This window comes from Dipodomys ordii, unplaced genomic scaffold, assembly GCF_000151885.1.
Source record: "Dipodomys ordii isolate 6190 unplaced genomic scaffold, Dord_2.0 Scaffold325, whole genome shotgun sequence".
NCBI lineage: Eukaryota > Metazoa > Chordata > Mammalia > Rodentia > Heteromyidae > Dipodomys > Dipodomys ordii.
In genome coordinates, this window is record NW_012267541.1 from 286328 (window position 1) to 294363 (window position 8036).

At 41.2% G+C, this 8036-nt stretch overlaps 1 protein-coding gene across 2 annotated transcripts in view; it reads right to left on the bottom strand.

The window, feature by feature from the left end:
* The window catches only part of Fam135a (family with sequence similarity 135, member A), an 84491-nt gene extending 84217 nt beyond the window's left edge, over nt 1-274 (bottom strand). For both annotated transcript variants that reach the window (XM_013036646.1, XM_013036645.1), the window contains exon 1: nt 170-274. The gene's annotated coding sequence lies outside the window, so the exon portion shown is untranslated. The remainder of the gene's footprint in view (nt 1-169) is intronic.
* Between the last annotated feature and the right edge of the window lie 7762 nt (nt 275-8036).

Sequence of the window (8036 nt, forward strand, 5' to 3'; positions counted from 1 at the left end):
TCCGGCCCGGCCCAGGACAGGGGTGAGGGCCGGGGGGCGGAGGCGCCTCGCCACCGGTGGGGGGCTTCACCGACCGCCCCGCCGGCTCGGGCCTGTCTCCGCCATCGGACCCAGGGGCTCGGAGTCGGACCCTGCCCGTGTCAGCACCATCCCGCCCGGGCCCACTCACAACGCCATCGCAGCCACCGCGACCACCACAGTCGCCCCGTCACCGCCGCGGGTCTGTCAGCGCCGCGGGCCAGTCACCGTCTCTCGGCCTCGGGCCCGGAGTCGCCGGCGAGCATGCGCAGTGCACGCTGTCTGTCCACCGTCCCCGCCGCCCGGCCGGCGGCGCTACCTGCGCTCCACAGGTCCTGGCCGCGCGGCCCCACCCCCTGCCTCTCCCTCCGCCCCCGCCTCCCCCTCTCCTCCCTGCCTCGCCCCGCCTTCTCTGAGGGCAGGCCCCGCCCCCCCCGAATCTCGCTCCGCCCCTCCGTGCTGGTGCCGCCGCCGCCGCCCGTCCGACTCCAGCATCGACTGAGATTTCCAGATTTGTTCTCCCGGCTAGGATCCCGTTTCCTCCCGCGAGAATGGGAGGTTTACGTCACTAAAGTGCGCCCGCGCCCGTGGGAGGCTGCGGGATTTGAGTTTGGAGTTGTGTGGGTGCGGCTGGAACCGGAGTGGTGGTGTGGGATGCCCGCTTCTCCCAGCGGGTGAGGGCGGCGGCCGGGGCCGGGGGATGGGGACGGAGACGGAGCAGGGGGCCGGGGCCGGGGGATGGGTTCGGGGACAGGCACGGCCCGGGCGGAGCGGTGGTGTCGGCCCCTGCTCTTCTCTCCCAGCCCTCCCTGTTCCCGGCTAGAAGAACCGGGCCCGCGGGGTCTGCGTCCTCGGGAACCTGGGGCGGCCGCGAGCGGTGCCCATCTGGAAGCTTCTGGTGACTCCCAGAGCTTGGAGACCGCCGGGGAGGCCCAGCTTCCATTCACGGAGGCGTGGGGACAGCCCTTGCTGCTCGCTCTTCGAGGGTGAGGCTGCAGTCGGTGAAGACGAGTTCACCGAGGTTTTGTGTGACGAAATGGTGGGTGGACACTGGTGATGGTAGCACGGCAGTGGTTAATTTTATATAAATTTTATATCTTACTATAATAAAAAATGACTTGGAAAAAGGTTCTGTGCACTCATGTGGGAATTATGGACTTGCACAGGCCCTTTGAGCAAGTTTTGAATACAATTTAACCTGTTCTTCAGTTTTGGATGAACTTTTAATATACTTGGCTTGGCCTCAAGTATACTAGGGTAACCAGTCTGTTAGCATTTACATTTTATGTTCCTTCTAGAGTAGTCTCTTATCTCTATGTCAAGTGTAGATTTAGCTGTTTGCGAATAGCAAGATGAATGGCCATAATACTAAAGAACTATTTATTTTTCCCTAAGAAGATTATGTTTCTTATAAGATAGGAGATTGAACAAAGCCAAGTTTCATTATACAACTTCCTCGAAGGGAACAGCAGCTACAAATGAGAACTGACAAATGTGTTACTTCAAAACTTAGTGTTGTAGTACTATTTCAGGACTTTTTGCTATGGTCTTTTTAGAAGGACTCTGATATAAAACTGAGTACAATAACTGTCTGAAAAGGAAAGTTGAGGATTTTTTTCCTTTCAAAATTGATAATGCATCTGTTTGTTGATTGGAGGCTGATGGGAAGAAAGACTATTATTTATTGTGGACTTGATTATAGTATTAAAGGAGAAATGGAATTTAATTTTTTTAAATAATGCATACGCCAGTGCTATAGTGTTTAATATATTACAGATAAAAAAAATAACTCTGGTAGCTGAGTAATTCATTAAAATGCAAAGTGGTTTTCTGCTTCCTTTAGAAGCAGTCTGTCAGACAAGGCATTTCCCTCTGAATCATTCCTATGAAGGCGAATTTTCTAGTATCAAGTGACACAGCACTGAAATAATCTCTAAAGTATTCTCTGCTTTACATGCCTGCCTGACATCATGGTTTTTTAGTGTTATATTTATACTAATTATCACATTTTGTGATTGCAAATACATTATGACAACTGTCTCAGTATTTGAATTTCAAGTCCTGATCTTCAAGACAAGTCAAACACCTATCTTCAGCATCATGAGACTGTTTCATTTGGACATCATTTGAACCTTGTCTATTCTATGTATCCCACGGCAGACTTAACCCCTTTTCCCTTCACAAACATACACACACACCTCTTCTCTAACCTTTTAGTTTCTGCCTCAACCCATTTACAAAGCTCCAAACCTCACAGCCATATTAGATGCATCCTCCATTTAGTTCCTAGCCTTCAAGTCCAAAGAAAAGGCTGCCATGGGTAAAAAGAAATCTCTTCTGGTGACAAGAGAAAATAATGTGAATGGAAAAGAAGGGAATTTGTCCATTTTAATTCTATACTTTCCATTTTTAAAAAGGTTGAATATAACTCAATCTTGCATAAACTATCTTCTAGTTTCCAGATCTTAATAATACCAAAACTTATTGGACCCTTATCATCTGGGTGCCAATCTTAATACTACATGTTTATTTACACAACAAGGTAGACATTTTTAACTCCCCTGAAAAATGAATAAAATGAGCATTCTACAGCCTATAAGTGCTAGACAGGACTCTAAACTAGGTCTGACCAAGAAATATGCCATTTGATTACATTAAACAGCCATAATAAATATTTAAAATTATTTAACATAACTTTACATCAAAATTGAAATCTACATAAAAATAAACCTTAGCAAATTATGATTACCTTTGCCTGTTTTCATACTTAGCTAAGATTACAGAACATCAAAATCCAGTGTTCTTGCCTTTTTTAGTTGTAGGATACTTTCAGTAAGAAGTAATGTACTTGGTTTTTCAGTAGTGTATGAGTTGGAACATAAAAATGGGAGTATCTTTAATATCTGTGATTTTAGAAATTTATATAACTTCTTGTTTTCTGATCTATGAGTAATATGAGCTGCTTCATGGAGATGTCAAATTGGTTATTACAAATGTCTTACAAAAATTCCATCTACAAATTTTAGTCTTGGCAATATAGTATTTATAGAATCACATAAAGTACCATAAAATTAATAGAAAATATTTTAAGTAGGTAGCAACAAAAACTGTCACCTACAGTTAATTCACACTTCTGAATATTTCTATCAAGCAGGAGTAATGCTAGATTAAATAATTGAGCATGTAATAATTACATTTGTTGCCAAAATCCCCTTTTAAAAAGACCTAGAATAGCCAGGCACCAGTGGCTTATGCCTATCATCCTAGCTACTCAGGAGGCTGAGATCTGAGGATTCTTGTTCAAAGCCAGCCTTGGCAGGAAAGTCTGTGAGATCCTTATCTCCAGTAAACCACCATAAAACTGGAAGTGGTGCTGTGGCTCAAGTGATAAGAGTGCTAGCCTTGAGCTGAAGAGATGAGGGACAGCACCCAGGCCCAAAGTTCAAGCCCCATGACACACCAAAAAAAAAAAAAAAGACAACTTCAAACTCCTGTCAATTTGCAGATCTCCATAGACAATCCCAAATTGACCTTCTATGTTTAAATTTCCCCAACAGAAACATTCTAAGTGTTTTCATTGAGAATACAGAAGACAGAAAAACACAACAATGAAATCATGTCTATATTGCTGTGTCATGTTTTATTTATTGGTCAACTACCAAATTTGTTTATCCCAAGATTGGGGGGTGGGGTGGCCAGTACTGGAGCCTAAAATTCGGGGCCTTGAGCTCTCTCATCCTTTTTTTTACCAGCCGTGTTTTCAGTTCTGCCTTTTTGCTAGTTAAATGGAGGCAAAAGTCTCTCAAATGGGTTTGTCTGAGCTGGCTTCAAACCTCAGTTCTCAGATCTCAGCTGCCTGACCAGCTACAGTTTCATCGTTTTGAGCTGCCAACACCCTGCCTATCCCTAGATTTTTTTGGAGTATATATTGCTTGCTAAGTTTATCTGAGGTACAGATAAATTCAAAGAAAAGTTTCCTTCTGTCCTTTAAAACACAAATGCATTTTTAACTTTATTTTTAAAGATTATTTAAGTTACTTTTCAGTCTGTTTAAAAATGCAATCTAAGCATTACAGGCTTATTCCTGTAATCTTAGCTACTCAGGATCTGAGTAGCTGGATCTGAGGATCACAACTACCAAAATCTGAAATTGCCAAATCTGAAATCATCAGTTTTTTCCTCATGGACTGTTTGGCATTGAATCTTCATGCTTCCTACATTATGAACTTTAATCATATTTTGATGGAAATTTCTCTATTGTCTTGGAATGTTTACTTTGCAAATTTATCATTTTTATTTCAAATAAACATTGTAGATCAAAAAGTTTCTATGTCTAGTTATATACACATAAACTACTTAAAAGCAACATGCTAATCATTAGTTTTCTTTAATTCCATTACTATCAGGGTCTTCAAAACAATTGAAATCTAATTTAATAGTTTGATTCCTAAAAATAAAAGAAAGTCACTCACTGAAGTTTGGGTTCTCCTGTGAAAGTCTGGAAAAATTGTCCTAAATTTCATCTTCTATAAAATGGCAAAATAAGGGCAACATTATGAAGTTGTGAGCTGTTTTGAGAAAATTTCCTTTAATTATAGACTTTCCCACTTCCTATTCTCAAAGGTGAAGTGCTGCTGTGTAGCTCAGAACTGTAGCTTGTGGCTGAAGTTTGGTGCTGGTTTAGCACCTAACTAGACTTACCCCAAGGTGGAGGAAGAAGAAGGAAAACGTCTTTTGTGCTCAATGTGAATGACTCATTGCTTCATTAAAGTTAACCCATCATATCTCTTGATCTTTCATAACAAAATAATGCCACTAAAAAGACATTGCAGCGGGGCATGTGGCTTAGTGGTAGAGTGCTTGCCTAGCATTCATGAAGCCCTGGGTTTGATTCCTCAGTACCACATACACAGAAAAAGCTGGAAGTGGTGTTGTGGCTCAAGTGGTAGAGTGCTATCCTTGAGCAAAAGCAAGCTCAGTGACAGTGCCCAGGCTCCAAGTTCAAGCCCCAGAACTGGTAAAAAATAAAAAAAGACATTGCAAACCCTAGTACCTGTGTTAGTGTACACATACACACTTACAAAACAATTCTGATGATTCAATTAATGCATCCTTTCATCTGTTTGGCACAGAGAATTTCCTCTGTGATGGCAGTTTTCAGTGCATTCAGACTTCAGGTGAAGTATTGACAGAAGCTTCCTTGTTTCTAAAATCTGAATGTAAAAACACCTGACTCACTGAATTATTTCCTAGAGTAGTTACTTGGGTGGAGGCTCATCAAGTTAATAACTAAACCTAACTCTCAAGTGTGTTGGCAAAGGGCATAATACAGCTTAATGATGCTGTATCCTCCCAGAAAGATAAAGGAAGCTTTGAGATCCTGATCAGTTGACTGGGGAAAGGAATGTGACTGGCACCTGGGACACTGAATGAGTGTCTTGAATTGAAAATATTTTAAAAGTTGGAGAATTGGGCCAGTCTTTTAGAGAATGACCTACATCAAGCCTGAGGAAGATGGGATTAGAAAACTTCAAAAAGAGAATATCTTGTGTAAGAGACATAAGGCAGAGCATTAATATTTGCATTGTGAGGTATGAGTCAGAGTTGTGCTGGCTTAGAACAACGAGTTAAACACATCCAACAACCTAGTATATGGATGTGTCACCAAATGGCCTCAGGTATGTCCAGCCTACCCCAATGCCTGGCATGTAGTGTCACTTACATGTTTTTTTTTCTCTACTTGTATGATTTCCCCTTTGTTTAAAAGTAAGAATCTTCAAAATGATACCTACATGATAGGTATCATGTAGTTCATATTTCTAAGGTGTTAGTGTCTCAGATGTAGCTTTGTAGATCCTGCTATGAACGGTTCTAAACATGACAACTAATGTAGCTATTTGTATTAAATTTCTGCTATATGGTTCAGAAATTATTTAGGGAGGGCATTTTGGAACAAAGATTTAGCTTACTGTGTACTTGCTATGATTTTTGTCAAAACCAATCAACACCTACATACAATCATAATATACAAATTCTAAATATCACTGATCATTCTATTTTGAATGCTTAGCTCTCAGTGTTGATGTTTTGAGCTTGGACCCCATCTTTCATGACCTTTTATGAGAAAATAATGCATTGAAATAAAGCAAATTGTAACAACTTACAGTTTCCTAAATACTACATTAGTTCTGAGTAAGGATGAAATGTACTCAAAAGGTAAGCATACAATCCTGGCACCAATGTCCCCCACCTGTAATCCTAGCCTACTCAGGAGGCCAGAGATCTGAGGATCACAGTTTGAAGCCAGCCATGGCAGCGAAGTCCATGAGACTCATATACAATAAACCACTCAGAAAAAGCCAGAAGTGGTGCTGTGGCTCAAGTGGTAGAGCACTAACCTTAAGCACAAAGAGGTTCAGGGACAGCTCCCAGGCCCTGAGTTCAAGCCCTAGGACGGGGGGGGGGGGGGGGGGAAGATAAAGTACATCTAAAATGTATGTGTGTATGTATAGGTATATGAAATAAGGAATGAACATCTAAACTAACTGGTTACCTCTTTTTTAACTCCACTTAGCCAACTATTTCATGACGTGATCATCAAATCATGCTATATGTTTAGAATTTTATTAGTATAAAATAAATACTATATACACACACACAGAGTAACAGCACTTTTGTCAGCACATTTAATCCTGTATCTCTTGTTTGGTGTTTTGCTGAAGTATATTTTTCCTTTTCTAGAATATGCTAATTACCTTCCAGAACAAAATATCAAAAAAATCACAAGAATTTTACTGAGCTTGTATAAAATTTTGGCAGGCTGCATTTTCTTGAGAATTTACCTTTCTGTTTCACATCCTTCTTTTCTACTCTCTTCAAATGACCACTTTTTGGGGCAAGTTTCATCAAAATAGATACAGCTTTGTTGTTGGGCCAGTCCATTTAGACAGGAAGAAACTTGCATGGAGAGGCACTGCTGCGCCCACAAAATTGTCCTGGCACCCAGAAAACAAGTCTGCTGGTCGGTGCTTTGCGTCACGTGTCTGAAGAAGTAGGGCACTGAAACCCAGGAGCTTGCAGAGCTTTTTGTAGGGATGAGGGAGAAACACAAGATGCAGAATGATTGAAGGGGAGGACATGCTCCCAAAGGAGAGGAAAAGAAAAAATGGTCTGAAGATTTCAAAGACAGGAAACGTGTGTGTGTGTGTGTGTGTGTGTGTGTGTGTGTGTGTGTACAGGAAGGAACTAGATTGTGAAATAACTGCAAGCACTACCGGTCAGCCTGTCTCCCTTTGAAAGAATAATTTTTTAAAAAATTTGAATGATTTCCTAACAGGAAGTAACACAATGGAAACTGGATAATGATGGTGTAGAAAAAAATATCTAATAACTTGGGAGAAACAAGCTAAATAACTGATTTAAATAGCCTGTAAAAATCAAGATGGGGAAATAGAAAGGGAATTTTGCACATCTAGTTTTATTAGATAAGCATACATGTGGACCATATGCCAGATTTTCAAATTTGTCGAAGAATTTTAATGATCTCATCTTCAAATACAAAGGCAAACTATATTCTCTTAGTATTGTGACATTTTATACTTCCAAAAATGGTAGTAAAAAATTGGCAAAGCTTTGATTGTATAGATTTCAGAAAAAATAATACTAATAGTTTTTAAACTCTGAGTAAGAAAGATAAATTGTTTATTGTGGGATTAAAAAAAGCCTATGTATCATATTTTACCTTAGTCAAATTAGAGCAAGTCTGCCTTATAAGTTAGCCATACTATATGTAAAACTATCTATCAGAAACCATTGGTTTGGGGCTGGGAAGGTGGCTCAGTGGTAGAGTGCTTGCCTTGCATGCATGAGGCCCTGGGTTCGATTCCCCAGCACCACATAAGCAAAAAAAAAAGCCAGAAGTGGTGCTGTGGCTCAAGTGGTAAAGCGCTAGCCTTGAGCTGAAGAGCTGAGGGGACAGCGCCCAGGCTCAGAGTTCAGGCCCCACGACCAGACCCCCC